General features: G+C 39.7%; 1 long non-coding RNA gene across 7 annotated transcripts in view; it reads right to left on the bottom strand.

Annotated features, from left to right (window-relative positions):
- Window positions 1-1,083: 1,083 nt before the first annotated feature.
- Window positions 1,084-12,394, bottom strand: part of LOC139750427 (uncharacterized) — a 37,517-nt gene continuing 26,206 nt past the window's right edge. For all 7 annotated transcript variants that reach the window (XR_011713138.1, XR_011713137.1, XR_011713136.1 and 4 more), the window contains one exon: window positions 1,084-11,113. This is a non-coding gene — a long non-coding RNA (uncharacterized lncRNA). The remainder of the gene's footprint in view (window positions 11,114-12,394) is intronic.

Below are 12,394 nucleotides of genomic sequence, written 5' to 3'. Positions count from 1 at the left end.
CTTGTATCTTGGATATAGTTACCCCATCAAATGCAAAATGGATATTAGAAATTTCTTTTATCAGCTGTTTTATGCTACTGCCATGAAAGGTCTTTCACCAAGATCTGAGTTAAAGATTTCCCTTTTACCAAAAGGTCCCTCCAAGTTGTTTTAGCCAGTAACACTGGTGTGTTATTAATAGTTGTGCATTATGAGAAATTCTTGTGATCCCCCATCTCTCTAAACTTATTTTTGTAGTGCATGTAATAACCTATTTGTACAGTATATGTATGGAAGGGAGTTCTACAGAATAGAGCCCCATCTTTTGAATTTCTCTATGGTTACAACTTTTTAAACTTTCATATAATTTCATAATTCAGTTTCATCACATTTTATTCCATTCTTCCAATACCCTTGATTTTAAAAAGCACTTCTCGCTTAGTTTCTTGTTATTGCCTATAGTTGCTCTGTCTTTGGATCCCAAGAAAAACTCATCACTGTTTATTTGGTTTAGAAACTGTTACAATCAAGTCACCCATTACTCTTCTTTTCCATGTTGGGGAAACTTATGGTCTCCAACTTTTGTAACTTTCTTAAATCAGTTTTCTTTTACATATCTGAGATGGCGTAGCCAAGTGAATGCTCTATTCAAGGCAATCTCATTAATGCTCTGTATTTAAATGTATATACCCTAGCGTAAGCCAGGTACCCAGTTTATCGGCCAACCCCTGGGGAGGATGAATAGCTAGGTCGACTATAGAGCGACTACCATAAACAGGATTTGAACCTGTGTGCTTGGCCTTGGGTGGTCATGGTCAGTAGCATTAACCACACCTTGGGGATCCATAAAGATATCTTCCATCCTTAGAGCCATCTAAATCTGTTCATTTTGTATATTTTAATGTTTTGACCAAACTTGAGAAGCACGTTCTAGTTTTGTTCTAATACCTTTTAGGAATTGTTTCCTGAGCATTGTACTCATCCACTTATAAATGCACTTCTTATATTAGACAGTAAATAGTCTCTCTCCTTACCCATTCCTTGCAGCATCTGGTATCCCCACCCCTGCCCCCAGTGCAACTTGGGGAAATGAAGGAATATAAGTCCATTTTGTATTAAAATGCCCCATAGAAGATACAGAATATGCCTAAACTGTGAATGACCCATCCACTCATATACACACATAAATGTATATACATAAATGCTTCCACATATATATACACATGTACATATACTTGCTTGCCTTCAATCCATTCCCAGCACCACCCCACCCCACAGGAAACAGCATTGCTACCCCATGCTTCAGTGAAGTAGTGCCAGGAAAATACAAAAAAAGGCCCAATTCTTTCATACTCAGTCTCTAGCTATCATGTGTAATGCACCTACAACACAGCTCCTATCCAGCCCCCACAGGCTTTTCCATGGTTTACTGACAGCACAAGAACCCCAGTATACCACACTGTTCCAATTCACTCTATTTCATGCACACCGCTCGCCCTCCTGTATGTTCAGGGCCCAATCACTCAAAATCTTTTTCACTCCATCCTTCCACCTCCAGTTTGGTCTCCCACTTCTTGTTCCCTCGACCTCTGACACATATATCCTCTGTCAATATTTCATTTCTCTCCATAGGTCCAAACCATTTCAACACACCCTCTTCTGTTCTCTCAACCACACACTTTTTTTTTTAATTACAACACATATCTCTTACCATTTCATTACTTTACTCGATCAAATCAATTCACACCACATATTGTCCTCAAACATTTCATTTCCAACAAATCCACTCTCCTCTGTACAATGCTCTCTGTAGCCCATGCTTTGCAACCATATATATAATATTGTTTGAACTACTATTCGTTCAAACATACCCATTTTTGCTCTCTCAGATAATGTCTCTTTCCACACATTCTTAATTGCTCCCAGAACCTCTCCCCCCCCCCCCCCCCCTTTTAACCTTGTGAGTCACTTCCATGATTCCATTCGCTGCCAAGTCCAATCCCAGATACCTAAAACACTTCACTTCCAATTTTTCCCCATTCAAACTTACATCTCAACTAACTTGGCCCTCAATCCTGTTGAACCTAATAACCTTACTCTTGTACACATTTACCCTCAACTTTTTCCTTTCACTCACACTTTTCCAAACTCAGTCACCAACTGAGTTTCTCACTCGAATCAGCCACTAGTGCTGCATCATCGGCAAACAGTAATTGACTCACTTCCAAAACCCTCTCATCCCTAAGAGACTGCATACTCACCCCTCTCTCCAACTCTTGCATATACCTCCCAAACAACCATGGAGACATCACACACCCCTGCTGCAATAAACCTTCACTAGAAACCAGTCACTCTCATCTCTTCCATTTCGTACACATGCTTGCCATACACCCGATAAAAACTTTTCACTGCTTCAAGCAGCCTAACTCCCATACGATATACTCTTAAAACCTTCCACAAAAAATCTGTGTCAACCCTATCATATGCCTTTTCCAGATCCATAAATGCCACATACAAATCCATGTTTTTCTAAATATTCCTAGCACACATTCTTCAAAGCAAATGCCAGATCTACAAATTAAAAACAAAAGTTACAAATTCACCACCAGTAACAGTGGGTAAGGTTGTTTACATTCTGCCCTCTGACAGACAAAACAACATATTACACTTGTACATTAACAGTAATATAAAACATCGAAATAACTACATGTGAAACACAAAAGATACCAAGTTTAACTTAATGTGGATAGGTTAAGGGGTTGTGGGGATGAATGAGACATTTATAGATTAGAGCTTCTGACACTCCCTGTGGTTTCAAGGCCATTGTCCCAGTTGTATGCTCTCGGTAAATTTACCTTACTCTTCCCAACAAATTAGGTATATCAATCTATCACAATTGTAAATGTAATTTTTACATCACGAGCAGTAAATAAATCATTAAATGTGAGTGATGGAGCACAAGTTACGGTCCTTGTAACTAGAAAATTATGACTAGGTAGTTTTCTCAAGTGGATAGTTTATCATGCCCTTCAGTAACTCTTTGTTGCCTTAGCAACCCCACGGGCATACTTTTTTAAAAGTGCTCCCTTGAGAAAAGTTTAGCACTGTAAAAACCATGTCATAAATGGAACTGGTAGGTTCGTGTGATGAGATACTAGGAGATTTTGAGTGAAGAGTGGCAAAAGGTGAGAAATAGGAGGTTTTTAGGGAAGCAGTGCTGACATGTGAGAAAGGTTAGTGAACAGTGGGATGAAGAAAATAAGTTGCTCAAGAAAGAGAATAGATAGGTAAATAGGCATGCCTATTTGGGCTGTTGTATAAAGTGGTAAACAGTAAATGTTCAAAAAGAGTTGAAAAAAAATTTGGTGTACTTGGTAAGTAGTTTGGGAGAGTGATTGAGAATATGGTGACATACACTATAGTTATTGGATTACGTGTTAATTGACAGGCGCGCGAAAGAGAGACTTTTGGATGTTAATGTGCTGAGAGGTGCAACTGGAGGGATGTCTGATCATTATCTTGTGGAGGCTAAGGTGAAGATTTGTATGGGTTTTCAGAAAAGAAGAGTGAATGTTGGGGTGAAGAGGGTGGTGAGAATGAGCTTGGGAAGGAGACTTGTGTGAGGAAGTACCAGGAGAGACAGTACAGAATGGAAAAAGGTGAGAACAATGGAAGTAAGGGGAGTGGGGGAGGAATGGGATGTATTTAGGGAATCAGTGATGGATTGCACAAAAGATGCTTGTGGCATGAGAAGAGTGGGAGGTGGGTTGATTAGAAAGGGTAGTGAGTGGTGGGATGAAGAAGTAAGATTATTAGTGAAAGAGAAGAGAGAGGCATTTGGACGATTTTTGCAGGGAAAAAATGCAATTGAGTGGGAGATGTATAAAAGAAAGTGACAGGAGGTCAAGAGAAAGGTGCAAGAGGTGAAAAAGAGGGCAAATGAGAGTTGGGGTGAGAGAGTATCATTAAATTTTAGGGAGAATAAAAAGATGTTCTGGAAGGAGGTAAATAAAGTGCGTAAGACAAGGGAGCAAATGGGAACTTCAGTGAAGGGCGCAAATGGGGAGGTGATAACAAGTAGTGGTGATGTGAGAAGGAGATGGAGTGAGTATTTTGAAGGTTTGTTGAATGTGATTATGATAGAGTGGCAGATATAGGGTGTTTTGGTCGAGGTGGTGTGCAAAGTGAGAGGGTTAGGGAAAATGATTTGGTAAACAGAGAAGAGGTAGTAAAAGCTTTGCGGAAGATGAAAGCCGGCAAGGCAGCAGGTTTGGATGGTATTGCAGTGGAATTTATTAAAAAAAGGGGGTGACTGTATTACTGACTGGTTGGTAAGGTTATTTAATGTATGTATGACTCATGGTGAGGTGCCTGAGGACTGGCGGAATGCGTGCATAGTGCCATTGTACAAAGGCAAAGGGGATAAGAGTGAGTGCTCAAATTACAGAGGTATAAGTTCGTTGAGTATTCCTGGTAAATTATATGGGAGGGTATTGATTGAGAGGGTGAAGGCATGTACAGAGCATCAGATTGGGAAAGAGCAGTGTGGTTTCAGAAGTGGTAGAGGATGTGTGGATCAGGTGTTTGCTTTGAAGAATGTATGTGAGAAATACTTAGAAAAGCAAATGGATTTGTATATAGCATTTATGGATCTGGAGAAGGCATATGATAGAGTTGATAGAGATGCTCTGTGGAAGGTATTAAGAATATATGGTGTGGGAGGCAAGTTGTTAGAAGCAGTGAAAAGTTTTTATAGAGGATGTAAGGCATGTGTACGTGTAGGAAGAGAGGCGAGTGACTGGTTCTCAGTGAAAGTAGGTTTGTGGCAGGGGTGTGTGATGTCTCCATGGTTGTTTAATTTGTTTATGGATGGGGTTGTTAGGGAGGTGAATGCAAGAGTTTTGGAAAGAGGGGCAAGTATGAAGTCTGTTGGGGATGAGAGAGCTTGGGAAGTGAGTCAGTTGTTGTTCGTTGATGATACAGCGCTGGTGGCTGATTCATGTGAGAAACTGCAGAAGCTGGTGACTGAGTTTGGTAAAGTGTGTGAAAGAAGAACGTTAAGAGTAAATGTGAATAAGAGCAAGGTTATTTGGTACAGTAAGGTTGAGGGTCAAGTCAATTGGGAGGTAAGTTTGAATGGAGAAAAACTGGAGGAAGTAAAGTGTTTTAGATATCTGGGAGTGGATCTGGCAGCGGATGGAACCATGGAAGCGGAAGTGGATCATAGGGTGGGGGAGGGGGCGAAAATTCTGGGAGCCTTGAAGAATGTGTGGAAGTCGAGAACATTATCTCGGAAAGCAAAAATGGGTATGTTTGAAGGAATAGTGGTTCCAACAATGTTGTATGGTTGCGAGGCGTGGACTATGGATAGAGTTGTGCGCAGGAGGATGGATGTGCTGAAAATGAGATGTTTGAGGACAATGTGTGGTGTGAGGTGGTTTAATCGAGTAAGTAACGTAAGGGTAAGAGAGATGTGTGGAAATAAAAAGAGCGTGGTTGAGAGAGAAGAGGGTGTTTTGAAATGGTTTGGTCACATGGAGAGAATGAGTGAGGAAAGATTGACCAAGAGGATATACGTGTCGGAGGTGGAGGGAACGAGAAGAGGGAGACCAAATTGGAGGTGGAAAGATGGAGTGAAAAAGATTTTGTGTGATCGGGGCCTGAACATGCAGGAGGGTGAAAGGAGGGCAAGGAATAGAGTGAATTGGAGCGATGTGGTAAACCGGGGTTGACGTGCTGTCAGTGGATTGAATCAAGGCATGTGAAGCGTCTGGGGTAAACCATGGAAAGCTGTGTAGGTATGTATATTTGCGTGTGTGGACGTATGTATATACATGTGTATGGGGGGGGTTGGGCCATTTCTTTCGTCTGTTTCCTTGCGCTACCTCGCAAACGCGGGAGACAGCGACAAAGTATAATAAAATATATATATATATATATATCTTGTGGAGGGGGGTACTATTTCATGAGTGGCAGGGTGGCAACGGGAATGGATGAAGGCAGCAAGTATGAATACGTACTGTACATATGTATATGTCTGTGTATGTATACGTTGAAATGTATAGGTATATATATATATATTTTTTTTTTTTTCAAACTATTCGCCATTTCCTGCGTTAGCGAGGTAGCGTTAAGAACAGAGAACTGGGCCACTGAGGGAATATCCTCACCTGGCCCCCTTCTCTGTTCCTTCTTTTGGAAATTTAAAAAAAAATTGAGAGGGGAGGATTTCCAGCCCCCCGCTCCCTCCCCTTTTAGTCGCCTTCTACGACACACAGGGAATACGTGGGAAGTATTCTTTCTCCCCTATCCCCAGGGATAAGGTATATATATATATATATATATATATATATATATATATATATATATATATATATATATATATATATATGTGCGTGTGTTGGAGTTTACGTATATACTTGTGTATGTGGGTGGGTTGGGCCATTCTTTCGTCTGTTTCCTTACATTACCTTGCTGACACGGGAGACAGTGACTAAGTTTAATAAATAAATAAATACATAAAAATATATTGTTATACTTAATCACTGTTTCCCATGTCAGCATGGGAGTGCCAGGAAACATGAAGAATGGTTCATCCACTCACATACATATATATATATATATATACCCCATCCATTTGTTTATGGATGGGGTTGTTTGGGAGGTAAATGCAAGAGTTTTGGAAAGAGGGGCAAGTATGCACTCTGTTGTGGATGAGAGAGCTTGGGAAGCGAGTCAGTTGTTGTTCGCTGATGATACAGCACTGGTGGCTGATTCATGTGAGAAACTGCAGAAGCTGGCGACTGAGTTTGGTAAAGTGTGTGAAAGAAGAAAGTTGAGAGTAAATGTGAATGAGAACAAGGTTATTAGGTACAGTAGGGTTGAGGGTCAAGTCAATTGGGAGGTAAGTTTGAATGGAGAAAAACTGGAGGAAGGGAAGTGTTATAGATATCTGGGGGTGGATTTGGCAGTGGATGGAACCATGGAAGTGGAAATGAATCATAGGATGGGGGAGGGGGCGAAAATTCTGGGAGCCTTGAAGAATGTGTGGAAGTCGAGAACATTATCTCGGAAAGCAAAAATGGGTATGTTTGAAGGAATAGTGGTTCCAACAATGTTGTATGGTTGCAAAGCGTGGGCTATGGATAGAGCTGTGCGCAGGAGGGTGGATGTGCTGGAAATGAGATGTTTGAGGACAATATGTGGTGTGAGGTGGTTTGATCGAGTAAGTAATAATAGGGTAAGAGAGATATGAGGTAATAAAAAATGTGTGGTTGAGAGAGCAGAAGAGGGTGTTTTGAAATGGTTTGTCATATGGAGATAATGAGAGAGGAAAGATTGACCATGAGGATATATGTGTCAGAGGTGGAGGGAATGAAGAAAAGTGGGAGACCAAGTGAAAAAGATTTTGAGTGATCGGCGCCTGAACATGCAAGAGGGTGAAAGGCATACAAGGAATAGAGTGAATTTGAATGATGTGGTATACTGGGGTCGATGTGCTGTCAATGGATTGAACCAGGGCATGTGAAGCGTCTGGGGTAAACCATGGAAAGCTCTGTGGGGCCTGGATGTGGAAAGGGAGCTGTGGTTTCAGGGCATTATTACATGACAGCTAGAGACTGAATGTGAACGAATGGGGCCTTTGTCGTCTTTTCCTAGCGCTACCTCGCACACATGAGGGGGGAGGGGGTTGTTATTCCATATGGCGAGGTGGTGATGGGAATAAATAAGGCCAGACAGTATGAATTATGTACATGTGTATATATGTATATGTCTGTGTGTGTATATATATGTGTACATTGAGATGTATAGGTATGTATATTTGTGTGTGTGGACGTGTATGTATATACATGTGTATGTGGGTGGGTTGGGCCATTCTTTCATCTGTTTCCTTGTGCTACCTCGCTAACACGGGAGGCAGCAACAAAGCAAAATAATAAAATACTAAAATATATATATATAATTTGTTTATGGATGGGGTTGTTAGGGAGGTGAATGCAAGAGTTTTGGAAAGAGGGGCAAGTATGAAGTCTGTTGGGGATGAGAGAGCTTGGGAAGTGAGTCAGCTGTTGTTCGCTGATGATACAGCGCTGGTGGCCGATTCATGTGAGAAACTGCAGAAGCTGGTGACTGAGTTTGGTAAAGTGTGTGAAAGAAGAACGTTAAGAGTAAATGTGAATAAGAGCAAGGTTATTAGGTACAGTAGGGTTGAGGGTCAAGTCAATTGGGAGGTAAGTTTGAATGGAGAAAAACTGGAGGAAGTAAAGTGTTTTAGATATCTGGGAGTGGATCTGGCAGCGGATGGAACCATGGAAGCGGAAGTGGATCATAGGGTGGGGGAGGGGGCGAAAATCCTGGGAGCCTTGAAGAATGTGTGGAAGTCGAGAACATTATCTCAGAAAGCAAAAATGGGTATGTTTGAAGGAATAGTGGTTCCAACAATGTTGTATTGTTGCGAGGCGTGGGCTATGAATAGAGTTGTGCGCAGGAGGATGGATGTGCTGGAAATGAGATGTTTGAGGACAATGTGTGGTGAGGTGGTTTGATCGAGTAAGTAACGTAAGGGTGAGAGAGATGTGTAGAAATAAAAAGAGCGTGGTTGAGAGAGCAGAAGAGGGTGTTTTGAAATGGTTTGAGCACATGGAAAGAATGAGTGAGGAAAGATTGACCAAGAGGATATGTGTGTTCGAGGTTGAGGGAACGAGGAGAAGTGGGAGACCAAATTGGAGGTGGAAAGATGAAGTGAAAAAGATTTTGTGTGATTGGGGCCTGAACATGCAGGAGGGTGAAAGGAGGGCAAGGAATAGAGTGAATTGGATCGATGTGGTATACTGGGGTTGACGTGCTGTCAGTGGACTGAATCAGGGCATGTGAAGCATCTGGGGTAAACCATGGAAAGCTGTGTAGGTATGTATATTTGCGTGTGTGGACGTGTAGGTATGTATATTTGCATGAGTGTATGTGTATGGGGGTGGGTTGGGCCATTTCTTTCGTCTGTTTCCTTGCGCTATCTCGCAAGTTATTTCTAGTTGATTTAGCTATATAATGACTTTGCCACCTTTTGAAAATGTATTAATAGTGACAATTTGTAACTTCCATGACGACGTATGTTGGAATAAGATGATAACTGACACACCAGGCTAGAGTGTAGTTTAATCCATACATTTCAACACAACTGTCATCCTCACTGGACTAGCAAAGAATACAGATCAAAGATGTGCCAAGTCATTAAACATATTCCTGCTAAAGTCTCCCATCCATTGATTAGTGGACCAGTTCTCTCAGTCTCGCCCCTCTCTTCTGCTCATTTAAGGCTACCCTTCCCACTGCCCATGCCTAAGTGATGGTACCAGCTCTTGAATTTATGGAATCTTCTTGACTTCTTGTGAAGGCCCATCACTACCACTTGCGCATTTTTCCACCCTTAAGTTGAGAAAATGCACATGTGGTAGAGAGGGGGCCTTAACAGGAGGCCAAGGAAGCTGCATACTTCTAGAAGATTCCATAAATTCAAGAGCTTGTACCATCACCTGGGCATTGGCAAGGGCAGCCTTACATGAGTGGAAGAGGGGTGAGACCGTGAGAATTGGGAGACTTTAGCAGGAATGTGGTTAACAGTTGGGCACATCTTTGATCCGTATTCTTTGCTAGTCCATTGAAGATTAAAGAAGACATTTGTGTCAAAACGTATGAATTAAACTCTGGCCTGTTGTCAGTTGTCACTTTTACTCTAAAATGCTGATATAAGAAAATACAAAGAATGGATATGGAAGCATGATGATGTAAATTCTATAAGAACTCGGTGGGAGGGAGGGGGATTAAGGAAAATGTTAAACTTGATCTTTTGTGTATAGAAAGCATGATTATGCGTGTTATCAATGGTTAGTATTGTTTAATTAACTGATGCAGAGTCACTCTTGAATTGGCATTAATGTGACTGCAACTAACAAAATATGTCTCAAGTTTTAATAGTACCGTTACTCAGAAGTTGACCAAGAAAACCATGGTGACCACTGAGTAATTCTTATGTGAGGAATGAAGTGTCATCTCAATCATCTGTAATGGCAAGTGGTAGCTGTCATATATTTCAGAAGATTGTATAAAGACTGCATTATATTAATTTCTTGCAGTCTTTACTGAAGATACTTGTACTGCTATTAAGTACAACTTCAAGTCTTGGCGGATGTGTAAATCAATGATTAGTAAGTCATCTTGAAGACACCATTCAGTGTTTGCACACTTGCAGACAAAAAATCTGAAAAATAAACATGCCAAAATATTTAGAATTTTTCATTTTTTGTAACTTTATAATTTAAATAAAAAGTCTATCACAAGTACAGTACTTTATGGTAGTCATTATATTACACGTGTTAATTTTAGAAATATTTCAGGTTTTAGTTTGCATTTAAGTGAAATAAAAAATGTAAAGGAATAGATGAATAGCAAGACTAAATTGGTCCATAATCAATAACTTTGACATAAAGATAAAAATCGTGTTAATTATAAAGATTCTGGTGCACAGAATTTGTATTATAAAATGGTTGATAAATACTGTATTTCACTTATTCAACAGTCTAGCTGCAAAATTGATGTGTTTTATTTTATTGATATCTGTAACTAAAGGGCATTGCAATGTTGTCTCATTTTTTTTTCTTCCAACCAACTACCTCTCTCTCTCCCTCTCTCTGAACCATTATCAACAGGCTAGTTAGTCAGTCCCTCACAGTCTGAACATAGCAAGACTAACTGCCAGAAAAGTCCTGTCCCAACTCTCGAGTATTTCAGTTGGTTTAATAATACTAGCAACTGATTGATGCATATTGTAATGTGTAAGAATGAGCATACTTTTGCAATAGAAATTAAAAAGTACTGACAGATACCTTGCAAATCCAGCATCTTAGATATCCTCAGACTATCATATGCTGGAACTCTGCATTGTATGTGGATGGATGTCCTGCTCTGCATGCTTGAGGTGCTGGTTTGCCTGGCTGAAGATACCTTACAAACTATTAGTTTCATTGTTTATTCACCCAGTGAATGCAGATTGAGCTGTCCAGATTTTCATTTGTGCTTTTGCTGTCTGTGCAAGATGTCTCTCTAGTGATGCCTCACAACGTACAAAATCTGATGCTCCCTAGAAAAAGGTAAGATGCAAAAATCATGTGGATTAAAATGTTATGATAGTAGAAAGTGCAAATTTGTTTTTTTTCCTCATGTAAATGTTTCCCTTTGTACATTTTTTAATTCTCTTATTCTACAGTTAATTACTGTGCATTTGCATGGGTAGGGAAGGAGACTATTCAATGTTTCTGCAGGTAATAGTTTAGAGTATCTCTCTCTCTCTCCCTCCCACACACACACACACAAAATCAATATAAGGACTTTTTCATGCTGAATACGTATCTAGTGCTGAAATACCAGTGGGTGTCATTAAGGCCTTTAATTACGGTATATTTTTTTTAATTTGCATTTACTATCTGTCAGCAAGAAGCATTACGAGACATTTTCCAAGATTATTTAAAAGGTATGTATTTCATTGTCATATAACAATTATGAAACAAAAAGTATTGGGGCTAAATGATACCCTACAATTTTAGGTATTTTTCTGAGGGTAATAGGTTTGCTTGAAAACCTTATATGGACTATTTTTCATACTGAAACATTGATTAGGATTCATTCAGGCTGGTAATCAAATAACCATTTGTTACTATTCACCTTGTCCTCCTACGTGTATTGGCTAGGAGAAGCATTGTTTCCCATGATTGAAGTAAAGAAGTATTTGATAATGCTGTATTAGTTTCAAAACAAAAACTTATTTGAGCCAAAAAATACCCTGAACTATTACTTGTAACTTTAGTGTTTTTCCAGTGTAACAGATTTGCTTGAAAACCTCAGTAGAAGACCATTTTTCATGCTAAACGAGTCTTGGGCTGAAATCTTGTTAGGGGATCATCAATTCTTATAATTACATGTCTGTATCTTAATATTTTATCATTGCTTGCTTAACATTTACTGGATAGCTGTCAGCTAGAGGAAACAAAGATTTTTTCAAAATTACTTCAAGGGTGGAGGCATTTTACAAATAATTTTTTTTTCATGTTTTTAACTCTGAATAATAGGTTTCCTTGAAAACCTCATTGTAAGGATTATTTCATACCACAATTTCTCTTCCATATTTCAACATTTCAGCCATAATCCCATCCACTCCTTTCTTACCTTCAGCTTCATTATTGCCTCCTTTACCTCCTTTATTGATATAAGCCCTTGCATTTGTATCCTATTCCTTCTATATTCCTTTCACTTTACTAACTTTCCCTCCTTACTTATCACATTAACATTTCTACTTTTACATTCTCCTCTCCTTCTTCACCTCCTACCAGTTTTTTTTAACTTTTCACTTATTTTCCAAAATCTT

The sequence above is a fragment of the Panulirus ornatus genome, chromosome 9, assembly GCF_036320965.1.
Source record: "Panulirus ornatus isolate Po-2019 chromosome 9, ASM3632096v1, whole genome shotgun sequence".
Classification (NCBI taxonomy): domain Eukaryota; kingdom Metazoa; phylum Arthropoda; class Malacostraca; order Decapoda; family Palinuridae; genus Panulirus; species Panulirus ornatus.
The sequence above is the reverse complement of the archived record's forward strand: the minus strand, read 5'-3'. Positions and strand labels throughout refer to the sequence as shown.